We start from the raw sequence: 16,577 nt of genomic DNA on the forward strand, positions 1-16,577 counted from the left end.
ATGTCCATTATCAACATAGCATACGTTGAAATCACCACCTTCTTCCTTGTTGGGATGCCAGGGCAGGAATATGCACACATCTGGATCTTTATCCCCATCTGAAGCATGTATCTTTTTGCTATTTTGGGAAACTGCGCCATCCTTCTTGTTATCATGACAAAGCCCTCCTTGCATGAGCCCATGTACTACTTCCTTTCCATGTTGGCCTTGTCTGACCTGGGCTTGTCCTTCTCTTCTCTACCCACCATGGGAAGGATCTTCTTATTCGATGCTCCTGAAATTTCTTTCAATGCCTGCATTGCTCAGGAATTCTTCACCCATGGATTCATAGTAGTTGAGTCCTCAGTGCTCCTGATCATGTCGTTTAACCACTTTCTAGCCACCCACAGCACTCTGATATACAGTTCCATCCTGACTCCTGTCAGAGTTGCAAAAATAGGAATGGCATTAGTTTTCAGGCATTTCCTCGTGGTTCTTCCCTTACCCTTCTCTCTGAGAAGTTTGTAGAAAAAGCCAATTATCCCATTCCTACTGTCTCCACCAGGATGTCATGTAGTTGGCCTTCTCTGACAACCAAATTGATGTCTTCTATTTTTTTTTTTTTTTTTTTTTTTTTTTGGTGTACTCTGCCTTATGGTAGACTTTATGCTCATTACTGTGTCTGACATTCTGATCCTCAAGACTGTGCTGGTAATTGCATCCCAAAAGGAGCAACTCAAGGCCCTCAATACTTGTGTTTCACACACCTGTACAGTGCCCATCGTCAGCTTGGCCATTATCCATTGCTTTGTCAGACATGTCTCACCTCTCTTCAATGTAATTAAGTCATTACAAGAAACGAGTTTCTTTTTTATTTAATTATTTTTTAAATTTTTTATTTTTTATAAACATATATTTTTATCCCCAGGGGTACAGGTCTGTGAATCGCCAGGTTTACACACTTCACAGCACTCACCAAAGTACATACCCTCCCCAATGTCCATAACCCCACCCCCCTTCTCCCAACCCCCCCACCCCCAGCAACCCTCAGTTTGTTTTGTAAGATTAAGAGTCACTTATGGTTTGTCTCCCTCCCAATCCCATCTTGTTTCATTTATCTTCCCCTACCCACTTAAGCCCCCATGTTGCATCACAACTTCCTCATATCAGGAAGATCATATGATAGTTGTCTTTCTCCGCTTGACATATTTCGCTAAGCATGATATGCTCTAGTTCCATCCATGTTGTCGCAAATGGCAAGATTTCATTTCTTTTGATGGCTGCATAGTATTCCATTGGGTATATATACCACCTCTTCTTTATCCATTCACCTGTTGAGGGACATCTAGGTTCTTTCCATAGTTTGGCTATTGTGGACATTGCTGCTATAAACATTCAGTGCATGTGCCCCTTCGGATCACTACGTTTGTATCTTTAGGGTAAATACCCAGTAGTGCAATTGCTGGGTCATAGGGCAGTTCATTTTCAACATTTTGAGGAACCTTCATGCTGTTTTCCAGAGTGGTTGCACCAGCTTGCATTCCCACCAACAGTGTAGGAGGGTTCCCATTCTCTGCATACTCGCCAGCATCTGTCATTTCCTGACTTGTTGATTTTAGCCATTCTGACTGATGTGAGATGATATCCCATTGTGGTTTTGATTTGTATTTCCCTGATGCCAAGTGATATGGAGCACTTTTTCATGTGTCTGTTGGCCATCTGGATGTCTTCTTTGCAGAAATGTCTGTTCATGTCCTCTGCCCATTTCTTGATTGGATTATTTGTTCTTTGGCTGTTGAGTTTGCTGAGATCTTTATAGATTTTGGACACTAGTCCTTTATCTGATATGTCGTTTGCAAATATCTTCTCCCATTCTGTCAGTTGTCTTTTGGTTTTGTTCACTGTTTCCTTTGCTGTGCAAAAGCTTTTGATCTTGATGAAATACCAATAGTTCATTTTGCGCTTGCTTCACTTGCCTTTGGTGATCTCCTAGGAAGAAGTTGCTGTGGCTGAGGTCAAAGAGGTTGCTGCCTGTGTTCTCCTCAAGGATTTTGATGGATTCCTTTCGCACATTGAGGTCCTTCATCCATTTTGAGTCTATTTTTGTGAGTGGTGTAAGGAAATGGTCCAATTTCATTTTTCTGCATGTGGCTGTCCAATTTTCCCAGCACCATTTATTGAAGAGGCTGTCTTTTTTCCATTGGACATTCTTCCCTGCTTTGTCGAAGATTAGTTGACCATAGAGTTGAGGGTCTATTTCTGGGCTCTCTATTCTGTCCCATTGATCTATGTGTCTGTTTTTGTGCCAGTACCATGCTGTCTTGATGATGACAGCTTTGTAATAGAGCTTGAAGTCCAGAATTGTGATGCCACCAACTTTGGCTTTCTTTTTCAATATCCGTTTGGCTATTCGAGGTCTTTTCTGGTTCCATATAAATTTTAGAATTATTTGTTCCATTTCTTTGAAAAAAATTGATGGCATTTTGATAGGGATTGCATTAAATGTGTTGATTGCTCTACGTAGCATAGACTTTTTCACAATATTTATTCTTCCAATCCAGGAGCATGGCACATATTTCCATTGCTTTATGTCTTCCTCAATTTCTTTCATCAGTACTACATACTTTTCTGAGTATAGATTCTTAGCCTCTTTGGTTAGGTTTATTTCTAGGTATCTTATGGTTTGGGGTGCAATTGTAAATGGGATTGACTCCTTAATTTCTCTTTCTTCTGTGTTGTTTTTGGTGTAGAGAAATGCAACTGATTTCTGTGCATTGATTTTATATCCTGACACTTTACTGAATTCCTGTACAAGTTCTAGCAGTTTTGGAGTGGAGTCTTTTGGGTTTTCCACATATAGTATCATATAGTATCATGTCATCTTCGAAGAGTGATAATTTGACTTCTTCTTTGCCAATTTGGATGCCTTTAATTTCCTTTTGTTGTCTGATTGCTGAGGCTAGGACCTCTAGTACTATGTTGAATAGCAGTGGTGATAAATGACATCCCTGCCATGTTCCTGAACTTAGCAGAAAAGCTTTCAGTTTTTCTCCATTGAGAATGATATTTGCGGTGGGTTTTTCATAGACGGCTTTGATAATATTGAGGTATGTGCCCTCTATCCCTACACTTTGAAGAGTTTTGATCAGGAAGGGATGCTGTACTTTGTCAAATGCTTTTTCAGCATCTATTGAGAGTATCATATGGTTCTTGTTCTTTCTTTTATTGATGTGTTGTATCACATTGACTGATTTGTGGATGTTGAACCAACCTTGCAGCCCTGGAATAAATCCCACTTGGTCGTGGTGAATAATCCTTTTAATGTACTGTTGAATGCTATTGGCTAGTATTTTGGTGAGAATTTTCGCATCTGTATTCATCAAGGATATTGGTATATACCTCTCTTTTTGGATGGGATCCTTGTCTGGTTTTGGGATCAAGGTGATGCTGGCCTCATAACATGAGTTTGGACATTTTCCTTCCATTTCTGTTTTTTGGAACAGTTTCAGGAGAATAGGAATTAGTTCTTTAAATGTTTGGTGCAATACCCCCGGGAAGCTGTCTGGCCCTGGGCTTTTGTTTGTTTGAAGATTTTTCATGACTGTTTCAATCTCCTTACTGGTTATGGGTCTGTTCAGGCTTTCTATTTCTTCCTGGTTCAGTTGTGGTAGTTTATATGTTTCTAGGAATGCATCCATTTCTTCCAGATTGTCAAATTTGTTGGCGTAGAGTTGCTCATAGTATGTTCTTATAATAGTTTGTATTTCTTTGGTGTTAGTTGTGATCTCTCCTCTTTCATTCATGATTTTATTTATTTGGGTCCTTTCTCTTTTCTTTTTGATAAGTCAGGCCAGGGGTTTATCAATTTTATTAATTCTTTCAAAGAACCAGCTCCTAGTTTTGTTGATTTGTTCTATTGTTTTTTTTTTTTCTTTTTTTGGTCTCTATTTCATTGATTTCTGCTCTGATCTTTATGATTTCTCTTCTCCTGCTTGGCTTAGGGTTTCTTTCTTGTTTTTTCTCCAGCTCCTTTAGGTGTAGGGTTAGGTTGTGCAGCTGAGACCTTTCTTTTTTCTTGAGAAAGGCTTGTACCGCTATATATTTTCCTCTCAGGACTGCCTTTGTTGTGTCCCACAGATTTTGAACCATTGTATTTTCATTATCATTTGTTTCCATGATTTTTTTCAATTCTTCTTTAATTTCCCTGTTGACCCATTCATTCTTTAGAAGGATGCTGTTTATTCTCCATGTATTTGGGTTCTTTCCAAACTTCCTCTTGTGGTTGAGTTCTAGCTTCAGAGCATTGTGGTCTGAAAATATGCAGGGAATGATCCCAATCTTTTGATACCTGTTGAGTCCTGATTTACTACCGAGGATGTGATCTATTCTGAAGAATGTTCCATGTGCACTAGAGAAGAATGTGTATTCTGTTGCTTTGGGATGAAATGTTCTGAATATATCTGTGATGCCCATCTGGTCCAGTGTGTCTTTTAAGGCCTTTATTTCCTTGTTGATCTTTTTCTTGTATGATCTGTCCATTTCAGTGAGGGGAGTGTGAAACTCCCCTACTATTATTGTATTATTGTTGATTTGCTTCTTTGATTTTGTTATTAATTGGTTTATATAGTTGGCTGCTCCCACGTTGGGGGCATAGATATTTAAAATTGTTAGATCTTCTTGTTGGACAAACCCTTTGCGTTTGATATAGTGTCCTTCCTCATCTCTTATTATAGTCTTTGGCTTAAAATCTAATTGATCTGATATAAGGATTGCCACTCCTGCTTCCTTCTAATGTCCATTAGAATGGTAAATTCTTTTCCACCCCCTCACTTTAAATCTGGTGGTGTCTTTGGGCATAAAATGAGTTTCTTGTAGGCAACATATAGATGGGTTTTGTTTTTTTATCCATTCTGATACCCTGTGTCTTTTTTTTTTTTAAAGATTTTATTTGTTTATTTGACAGAGAGAGATCACAAGTAGGCAGAGAGGCAGGCAGAGAGAGAGGAAGGGAATCAGGCTCCCCACTGAGAAGAGAGCCCGATGCGGGACTCGATCCCAGGACCCTGAGATCATGACCTGCTCTGAAGGCAGCGGCTTAACCCACTGAGCCACCCAGGTGCCCACCCTATGTTTTTTGATTGGGGCATTTAGCCCATTAACATTCAGGGTAACTATTGAGAGATATGAATTTAGTGCCATTGTATTGCCTGTAAGGTGACTGTTACTGTATATTGTCTCTGTTCCTTTCTGATCTACCACTTGTAGGCTCTCTCTTTGCTTAGAGGACCCCTTTCAATATTTCCTGTAGAGCTGGTTTGGTGTTTGAAAATTCTTTCAGTTTTTGTTTTTTCTGGAAGCTTTTAACCTCTCCTTCTATTTTCAATGATAGCCTAGCTGGATATAGTATTCTTGGCTTCATGTTTTTCTCGTTTAGTGCTCTGAAAATATCATGCCAGCTCTCTCTGGCCTGCCAGGTCTCTGTGGATAAGTCAGCTGCCAATCTAATATTTTTACCATTGTATGTTACAGACTTCTTTTCCCGGGCTGCTTTCAGGATTTTCTCTTTGTCACTAAGACTTGTAAATTTTACTATTAGGTGACGGGGTGTGGGCCTATTCTAATTGATTTTGAGGGGCGTTCTCTGAACCTCCTGAATTTTGATGCTTGTTCCCTTTGCCATATTGGGGAAATTCTCCCCAATATTCTCTCCAGTATACCTTCTGTCCCCTCTCTCTTTCTTCTTCAAGAAATGAGTTTCTTGATAATCATCTCTAAAATAATGATAAAGCAGATATTCAAGGACAGTAGATATTACATTTTTGTATAAAAATTGATAAATAGAATTTTTTCTGAGGAAAGTACCTCGACTCACAGTAGTCACGAGAAACAATATATACAATGTATCAAGCAAATATCAAACATACACCAAGAACATCAAGTAAAGAGATTCAGTGAGTCCTGAATAGGACCTAGACATCTGCATTTTTATAAAACACCACAGTGAACTCTATCTGTATCTCCATTTAAAACCCTTTGATCTTGAAGATGCTCAATGACAATTAACATTTCAGAATGTTCTCAACTTGTAGAAGAAAAACCCTGTATCTTTCTGGAAGTAAATCTAGTGGAGGAGGCTGACACAGAAAGGCTTAGTTACATAATCTGAAACTGCTCTATTATTCACTTGGCACTCTGGAATCATGGGTGGGGTGACCATAATCATACCAGATGGAGCAGAGGAGGCTTCAGAGTGTTCTCCACAAATGACTAATTCTGACACTCTCATGGTCTCTGGTCCCTTCTAAAGGTTCACCTGTGGGGAATTTTCTTTTTCTTCTGAGTACATCCTGTTAAGCTGGACTCTCAAGAGGTTTCTGGGCCCCTGGGGAAACATCGAGGATGGCTAGATTGTGTGAGTCAGCATATATCAGTGTGTTTATACATCAGCACAACTCTAGTAACTGTGTGCCACCTCTAGTTCCTCTTTATTGTGATGTGTGGTACAATGATGTGCCTACCCACTTGCTGGTAAGTTTCCTGATAGTCACAGGTGTCAGTCCCTTTTGATTAACTCAAGCAAGCCAGGTCTGTATTATGAGTCAGTGTGCTTCCCCAGTATCGCCCTTGCCCCACAAGGACGACTAGAACCCTGGTTCGGATGCATCTTCTCTCTCTTTATTTCTGCAAATCTACACACTTATATACGCTTACATGACCAATCAGTGAGCAGGGTACAGGAGGGAGTGAATCAGGCTGTGCACCTAAACGAACAACTTTGCTAGCAACCAGTGCTGTTTACTTCCTCTTTGGGCGTTTCGCTTAGTCTCACGAGGCAATCCTAACCTGGCAACTAGCCAGGCGCCATCTTTTAATGGCGGAGGCTGCCCTGGCCAGGGGCCTGCCTCCGACATCTCCCCCTTTTTTCTTTTATGGCAGGGATGGTGCCTGTCTTAGGTTGTCAGTGGCGGGGAATATCCTTACCCGTCATCAGATGGCAGATATCAATGATCTGCGTCCTGTCTTAGGTTGGTATATTTCCCCCACCAATCTTACCCGTCGTTGACTACCGATCCAGGATACTTAGCCACACTTGGGGGGATGTTCCAGCCTTGATAGCTAACAAGGCCTGCACCATGGCTTGTTGTTGCCTATGTTGCTGTAGCCTCCAAATATGTAGTTTCCTTACTAGCAGAATCAAGCCCACTACGAGGATTGTCATCAGACCAATTACGCTAGCCCATTGTTTCGTAAAGGTTAACACATCTTGCAATGTTTTGATTATCTCTGGGAGGGTTGCAAGCTCACCTCTGGTGTTATTTATCCTTGTTATGCCTAGTAGCAGGTGCTGAGTATAGCTTTGGAATTCTGCAGACTAATTCCCCCGCAAGTATTGGGAGAGCTGTCGGGAGACATTCTGTAAGTCACTCATATTAGTATAGGCTATGGGAGTTACACAAATTGTCGGGAAGGGTACTATACATCCCAGTCCCAATAGGACCCCCCATATGTCCACTTGTTCTTGAACCAAATCTACTCTCTGGTTGACTAGCAGGATTCCTGCTTGCAGATGTGCATTGATATGAGTCTATGTTTGAAGGGCAGCCACCGTTCCTTCTGCAAGGGTGTTCACAGCTTCCGCAGTGGGTATAGTTGCAGCAAGCAAGACTGCTGCTGCCGTGGCAGCTGCTGTAGACATAGCCAATGCTGTCACAATGGCAGCTGTGATACCAAAATCTTTCTTCTTTCTGGATAGCACCACCGGTAACTTGTCCTCTGGAATGGAAACTGGGATAGGAACATGGGTAGGGATACGCATAATCACAGCCAGCTTGAAGGCCGTGACATTCAAGATAGCAAATTCTTAGTGCAATTCAACATATTATTCAAAGAGTTAAAGCATCCTGTTTCTTCAAATCCTCCCCTAAGTGGTCCCATTGAGGTATGTTTAGCAAGCCTTCATCTAGGAACCATGGAGCCGCCTTTTCTACTGTATTCAAAAAGGGCTGAGCAGTTTTTGCCTTTAGTGGAGTTCCATTGGCTTTCAGCAGGTCTTCTAAAGACCCTTCCAACCGCACTTTAGATACTTCAGATCCCATTATGAACACACAGACAACAGATACGGACGTTAAAGACTCACCGGTAAATTTCGGCTCTAAGGCCGCCCCGCTTCTTATTGCAGACTTGAAAATCCCGGCTCTAAGGCCGCCCCACTTCTTATTGCGGACTCGCTAAATCCCGGCTCTAAGGCCGCCCTGCTTCTTATTGCGGACTTGTACAAGTTAATCCTGGCTCTAAGGCCGCCCCACTTCTTATTGCGGACTTGTACAAGTTTCCCACCACCTTTGTCGTGGTTTTACCCCGCTTAGCTGCGGACTTCTCCCTTGCAAGGTTTTTCTATTTTTACTCCCCACTTTAACACGGAATTCCCACTTTTGAACGTGGCCTTTACTCCCTGCTTTACCGCGGAATTCCCACTTTTGAACGTGGCTAATGTCCCCGCTTACCTGCGGACCTTTACTCCCCGCTTTCCTGCGGATTACCTTGCAAGATTCCTTTATTTAGTTCCCGGGTGCCGGCGCCATTTTTTGCCCTCGCCCCACAAGGATGACTAACTAAAACTCTGGTTCGGATGCATCTTCTCTCTCTTTATTTCCGCAAGTCTACGCACTTATATACGCTTACATGACCAATCAGCGAGCAGGGTACAGGAGGGAGCGAATCAGGCTGTGCACCTAAACGAACAACTTCACTAGCAACCAGTGCTGTTTACTTCCTCTTTGGGTGTTCCGCTTAGTCTCACGAGGCAATCCTAACCTGGCAACTAGCCAGGTGCCATCTTTTAATGGCGGAGGCCGCCCTGGCCAGGGGCCTGCCTCTGACACCCCAGTGCTTAGCATGAATGCCAGAAGTCCAATTTTCTAACAAGTGCAATACATGTGAATGCATAGGTGGAAATTCACGATTCTGCCAACCATGAGAATCAACTTGTTGATAGGTGCAGGTCACAGCAAGAAACTCCAAGAAAAGAACATTGACCTAGATATTGAGTGATGTGGTTTGCTGTTGTCATAGTTGTCCCCTTATGTGATAATATAAGTTGCTTCTGGGTGTGGGTATACATGTCTACTGAGCTTGAGGTAGGCATCAGAGAAAAAATGGTGGCCTCCATCAGTCTTTCTCCATAGCCTATACTAACCCTGCATGCTTCTGGTTAGATTGAAATCCTTGCTTTACATTTCCCTCCTGATAAACAAGAAAGCAACCTTATGATTCTAACAAAAATGGTATCTATGAGCTCATAGTTTTAAAATCATCTTTTAAGGGTTTTTTTTTTTTTGCATAAATTTTATTTAATTTGAAGACACAGCCCTGCAAGATGAGGTTATAAATTTTTCATTCATTCAGTGTTTGTCAGTACATATTGAATATCGCTGACATGGGATCTATGCAGCCAGAGAGAGGAGGCCAAACAGTACTGTCATCACTGGGACCCCACTGTGACCTGAGTTACTGTTAATCCCTGACCGAAAATTTGAGGATTAATTTGGGTACACTAGATAGGAAGGATTAAAAGAAAACAAAACAACAAAACATCATTTCCAAGCTGTAGGAATTATAGGTATTGCTCAAATTTTACAACATTAAAATTATCATATTCTATCTTAAGCTCACCTAACACAAAGAAAAGAATCTACACTATCATTTGGAAATATGTATCCTTTAAACAAGTGACTGCTGCCCGTTGATCAAGCAATCTTGCATTTCAAATCATCTTATAAAGAAAGAGTATGCAGCATGAAGCTCTAAAAACATGAAATATTTAGAGGCTAATAAACTCAGCTGGTAGAACAAGGACTTAAGTGGAGGAGTGAGGTGGGAAAGAGGCTGGAAATGTGTGTAGCCAAACTAGGGAGAGGGCAAGGTCAGACAAGGAATTGGACATTGGAGTGCACTTCTGAGTTTTCTTAGGGGAAGATGGACTGATCAAATTAATGATAGAGGAAGGCAACTCTGAAACCTGGCACAAAGGCAATTGTAACAATTGTGTACCTATACTGCCCCCCCCCACTTTTGACAGTTTTTATTTTAAATCTAGTTAGTGAGCATACAGTGTAATATTAGTTTCAGGTGTACAATTTAGTGATCTGGCAATTCTATATACCCCCGGAGCTCATCACAGCAAGTACCCCCCTTAGCTCACATAATCTGTTTCAACCACCACCCCCACTCACCTCCCCTCTGGTGACCATAAATTTGTTCTCTAGTGTTAAGAGTCTGTTTTCTGGTTTGCCTCTCTCTTTCTTTTTTCCCCCTAAGCTTCTTTGTTTTCTTAAATTTCACATGTGAGTGAAATCATTAGGTATTTGCCTTTCTCTGACTAACTTATTTAACTTAGCATAATATTCTCTAGCTCCATATACATTGCTGCAATTTTCAAGATTTCATTCTCTCTTATAGCTGATATATATATATGAGAAAAGCTATATATATATATATATATATATATATATGGGAAAAAAGATGTGAGATATATATATATATATATATAATATATATATTCTCATATATATATATATGAGAAAAAAGATGTGAGATATATAAATCCCACTTCTCACTTTTTTCATTCATCAGTTTGACATTAGTGGTGAGTGTCTTCCAAGTTTCATGTAATAACTATTTAATCAACTTCTTATAGGTTTTTAAACATTTTCCTTATTATTAGCTGCATCCAGAAATTATCCTGCATCCTCTGCTAAGTGTCCTGTTATTCCCTGTTTTATTTCAAAGATTTCTTGCTGTGGATTCAGTTATCATTAAACTACTGTAGGCAATCGAAAGGGACAAACCAAACTGAGCAATAACTTCAGCCCAGGAGAAGCAATTCAGGAGCTCCAGAAATGTGATCACAGAAGTAGCAGCTCAGAAACATACCATGATTACATTGCAGTTTATCAGTCTACAACTAAGAGAAAAATATACAAGAGAGGGAATGATACATACAGAAAGTTAGGGCAAGGAAGAGAAACATGGAGAAAGGAATTGTGAGAGTATATGTTTAGGAAAGAATGGCAACAATAGAAAACCTCGGCACCTATTATATACAGAAAGCATCTATCTGTAAGCCTCTTGCAATAGGGATGAGGGAAAGTGAAGGCAAGAAAAAAGAACAAAGTAGTGTAAGGTGACATTGCTAGATGCCTCTTGGTAGAAGAATATAAATTCTCTAATGACTGTGTATTGTTGTGAATGCAAAACAGTTTAATTTTATATTTATCCTTTAACAATTTGGAATATAGATGGTTTGTTTATTGAGTGAATACTTTTCTTCAATATAATTGCCTTTTTGTTGTCAGAAGAAAACAATAGTCAAACACTAGTTATGGTAACAAATACATCTCTAAATATGTTCCTCATGCTTTCTAGTTGTAAACTAACATTGACTGCCTTGAGATTGATTATTTCTTCAAGAATACAAGCCTAAGGGCATCTGGGTGGCACAGTGGGTTAAAGCCTCTTCCTTCGGCTTAGGTCATGATCCCAGGGTCCTGGGATTGAGCCCCACATCAGGCTCTCTGCTCAGCAGGGAACCTGCTTTTCTCCACCCCCTCTCTGCCTACTTGTGATCTCTCTCTCACTGTCAAATAAATAAATAAAATATTAAAAAAAAAAGAAGAATACAAGCCTAGTAGCAAGCCAATGTTTGGAGCACAGAATTTGTGTCCGTGATTATTCTTACTTGTTTTGTTCCTGTCCTACATTTCTTTAGCCTCTTTGTGACAAAGATAGATTGTCCAACAAATATTGAACAAGAACTAAATGTATTACAGGATCGAGTGACCAGGAGATAAATATAAAATATCTTCTGCTCTCAAAGAATGCAGTGAGGTTGGGGAAAGAGATGCCAAACAAATGAACCATAATTAGTAGGATAACCTTGCAAGATTCCTGAAGAGGTTATAGACCAAACCATCCGTCATTTTGCAGTGGAAGGCAGGGGAGACTTCTAGAGCTTTTTTTTTAATGCTGACTCTCTTAGGATATAAGCAAAGACAGACATTTAAAAAAATATATACTATAGAGCACTGGTAGCATTTGCAAAGGCAAGAGATATAAAACAACATTATATTCTGAAAATTAAAAATACAATGGCCAGAACATAAAGAGTTTGGCTAGCCATGAAGAGAGAGAAGGTTGGCAATTAACTTCCCTCTCTGGTCAGGAATACATTAAGAACACATTAAGATTACTATCATAGGTGATTAACCCCCTATTTTCTCTCTTGTTTGTTCAGAACATGAAAAAAAAAATGGACATTACTTTCCTAAAAGAATTCAGTGATTTGTTTTGTAGAAAGCAAACTTCCTCTTAATCTAATACTATTATGCCCTTACCATATCAAAAAAAGGTATCAGAAAAGGTATTCCACAATTCTATGACATTAAAATTCCCAATTGTGGCCTCATTTTTTTTTATTTCTCAAATTCCACATATGAGTGGAATCATATGGTATCTGTGTTTCTCTGACTTATTTCACTTAGCATAATACTCTTTACTTCTACCCATGTCACTGAGAATGGCAAGACTTCATTCTTTTTTATATCTGATATATATATATATATATATATATATATATATATATGATATGCATATATATCTCAGATATATATCTGAGATATATATGTGATATATATGTATGTATATGCATATATATTTGATATATATATATATATATATATATATATACTTCTTTACCCATTCACCTATTGATGGAAAGTTGGGCAGTTTCCATAATTTGGCTATTGTAAATTATGCTACTATAAACACTGGGGTGCATATACCCCTTGGAATTACTACTTTTGTATCATTTGAATAAATGCCTAGTAGTACAATTGCTGGATTATAGGGTAGTTCCATTTTTAAATTTTGAGGAACCTCCATATTGTTTTCCCAAGTGGCTGCACCAGTTTGCAGTTCCATCAACATGAAGATTCTCCTTTCTATGCATCCTTACCAACATCTGTTGTTTCCTGTATTGTCGATTTTAGCCATCCTGACTGGTGTGAGGTAACATCTCATTGTGGTTTTGATTTGTATTTCCCTGATGATGGGTGATGTTGAGCAAGAAAACTCAGAGGTAGCATCTTTCGTGAGTACAGAAACCCTCAAGGGAGGTAGAGAAATATATAGAAGCAGAACAACAATGAGAAAGACACTAAAACAGAAGAAAGAAAAAGTCATGATTAAGGGACAAAGCAATGAGAGAACATCATGGGAAAACAATGGATATACCCAAAACACTGAAATCTGGGAGAAAGAGGAAAAGACTTCAAAGAGATGGAAGCAGACAGAAGTAAAAGGAAATGGGTAAAAAAGTGAAAATATAGTGAAGGCCCGGCAGGAGAGAAAAAAGGACAAAGACTGTGAAATATGTGTCAGGGAATCAGAGGAGTAAATACATAGACATATACAAAGGAGTTTTATTCATAGGAGATATGGGTACAGAAAAAGAGGATGAAAATAAGCAGAAAGGGAGATAGAAAAGGTCAGAAAGACCTCTCCCTAGGAGAGAACTCGCTTTTGTAAAATCTTATACTTAACAGAACACTGACCTTAACTCTTCCTTTATTCTTGTCTGCTAGCAAGGCATACCTGACTCCCCTTGTCTATCCAGACTGGAGAGACAGCATACCATAGTGATGAAGAGCACAGAGTCTGGAGCCCTATTAGCAAGTCCTGAAATGCTACTTCACTATATCCTTTCTATGACTTCGGGCAAAATGATTTATTGCTGCATGCCTCAATTTCCTTATATGTTACATGAGAATAATAATTTCCTCGTATGGTTGACAAATAAATATTTGTAAGGTGACAAAGCAGTACCTAGAATACAACAAGTTCTTTGTAAGCTTCAGAAGACCAAAAAAAAAAAAAAAAAAAAAAAAAAAAGGAAGGAAGGGGTGTTTTTGATCATGAGGAGGGAATCTGGAGCACATTTTACTTTGCAACAATATTAAAAACATTAGCTCAGCTCTGCTTACTCCTCCAACGTCTTGAGAATCACCAGACTGGAAATACAGATGGAGAGACGAATTTAAAGGGGATCCTTCAATATTCTTACTAAAAAATATGGTAATGTTCTGTTTCAGGTCATGGCTGATAGATCATTGCTTACTACATTGCACAGAAACCCCAGGATTGAGAAAGTGAGTATCAGTGAGAGATGGAACCAGAAATCAGTTGAGAGACACACTACAGAGACAAGGAGATATAAAGAGACTCAGTCACTTAGAAGAGTCACAGAAACAGAGTCAGAGAGTCAAGGACAGGGAGCTTGAGAAAGAGAACATGATGGGGACTGATGGACATGGCCCAAGAGTAGTGAGAAAGCATGCTTCTAGAAGTAGGGACTTCTGGTAGGTATTCCTACCTGAGGTAGGTAGTAGCTATTCCTAGAACATTGGTAGGTATTCCTAGAATCTACATGGGAGAAGACAGACTAACTAATTAATGGAACTTATGTCCATCTTTCATTCTCCATCTCCACCAGGAGTGAGTGAAACATGAGTTCAAAAAGTAGCCCAAAATGTCATAAAGAGACTCCTCATAGTGAGTAGAAATAACTGTTCTTTCTCTGTAGACACAGGTTAAACTCATAACCTGGGATGTATGAGAGAGGTGCATAGATTAAGTAGTAGGGCAAGGTAGACAGGACAAGATTTTACTGGTGAAGAAGGAGAAAAGAATGTTGAAAGTTGATATCATCAGACCCTAAGAAGTAAAGAATTGTTTGGCAATTATGACAGAAAACTCTCTGGATGAGGGGGGGGGGGTGATTGTATTTGGTTAGGATAGACCATGGGAAGTTAATGAGAAGCAGTCTTTGTGATACAAGGTCCCAGGAGGAGATTTCAGGTTAGACTTGTGAGAACATCCAGAGGAGTCAACAACATGTCAGTCCCCTAGGGGGCAGGATGAGAACCTATGGATCAGGAACTGCTGGGCTTGGGAACTTGAGAAATGTATTTATACTTTTTCCTGGAGGCCCTGGTTCCATGTTCCTTCTGAACCTTTCAGCTGTTATGTGGAACAAGGCACACCTTAGAAAATAAGGAAGTTAAATTTGAACCCTCAGGTTCCAAACTCTGCATTAAATATTCAGTTTTCTCTACTAGGAAAGAAATCCACATAAATCAGTGCAGGCAGCTGAAACTTAAAAGAAAGCTCAAACTCTCTGCAGGAAGTTCTCACCCTGGTCTGGACAAATACCAGGGACAGATTTTTAAGAGTTTGGAGATTTAGGCATTGTTGAGAAGGGGAAGGGTAAGATCCTGGTATTTTCTGCAGGTTTTTGAAGAAGAGATAATTTGAGAAATGATAACGAAGGATAGAATTTAGTAATCATGAACATCTAATAATACTGTTCTTTATACTATATTCTTCCTTGCACACATACACACACATACAGCATCTTGACAGATGAAAAGAAAAAGTTTATAGATCACCCCCCCAAAAAAAATCAAAGAAGATGCTACTGAATACTTGTTAATTGCTAGAAAACAGAATGCTTTTCCATGTTTGCAAGAACAGATAAGCAAAAGAAAAGAGTAGTTTAATTTACTGCCTAAAATTGATTTCTGAAGAATAATGGCCAGAGTAAGAAAATTATAAAAAACTTAAAATGGGTTAACTGTTTTGATTAAACCATTAATTTTGTGTTATTTAGTTAACAAATATAATTGATGTATAAAAAGTTTAAGAAGACAATTCACAGAAGAATGAAAATAAATAGTCATTTATGTGAAAGAATGATCTAACTGGTAAACAAATGAGAATAGCTTTTTTTTTTTTTTTTGAGGGAAAAGGGGCTTAGAAATAATATTTATTAATAGCCAGAGAGAATTTCTTACATCATTTGGACATGAACTGATGGTAGAAATACTCATGAATTTCTGGCTATTCTGCTTACTGGTTGTATAACCTTGGACAAATTATGAGACACCCCTGTTGTTTTAGCTACTCTGTTTTTATATGTTCGCTACAATAAGTAAATAAGATGAGATATGTATATATACTTAACAGAAGGACCAGTGTCATATTATTGAAGAAATGAATATTTAACTTTAAGTATTATTGTTAAATTTGTGTTGGGCAATGTATATCAGTATATATTATATCTCAGTATATATTGTTTTATTTTTTGATTCAGTATACCCCTTTTGAAAATCCATGCTGAGGAAAACCTTAAGATATAAAAAATTGATTTACATGGAGGCACCTGGGTGGCTCAGTGGGTTAAGTCTCTGCCTTTGACTCAGTTCATGATATCAGGTTCCTGGGATGGAGCCCTGCACTAGGCTCTCTGCTTAGCAGGGAACCATCTTCCCCCACTGCCTGCCTGCCTGCTCTTTGCCTACTTGTGATCTCTGTCAAATAAGTAAATAAAATCTTTTGAAAAAATGATTTACATGAAGATATTCATATAATGGTAGCTGTGAAAACAGTGGCCTCGAAAATTAGTAAAAATATAGAGATACCACATTATATATAATGAAAAAAAGAATATAATAATATTTATACAGTGAGATCAACAACTACAT

At 39.0% G+C, this 16,577-nt stretch overlaps 1 pseudogene across 1 annotated transcript in view; it reads left to right on the forward strand.

Annotated features, from left to right (window-relative positions):
• LOC309840223 (olfactory receptor 51A4-like) overlaps positions 1-16,577 on the forward strand; it is a 263,349-nt pseudogene continuing 246,772 nt past the window's right edge. The window contains exon 1 of the transcript in view: positions 1-621. The product of the transcript in view is annotated as an olfactory receptor 51A4-like (transcript). The remainder of the gene's footprint in view (positions 622-16,577) is intronic.

Source organism: Mustela nivalis (genome assembly GCF_964662115.1).
Source record: "Mustela nivalis genome assembly, chromosome: 9".
In the NCBI taxonomy this organism is placed as follows: Eukaryota; Metazoa; Chordata; class Mammalia; order Carnivora; family Mustelidae; genus Mustela; species Mustela nivalis.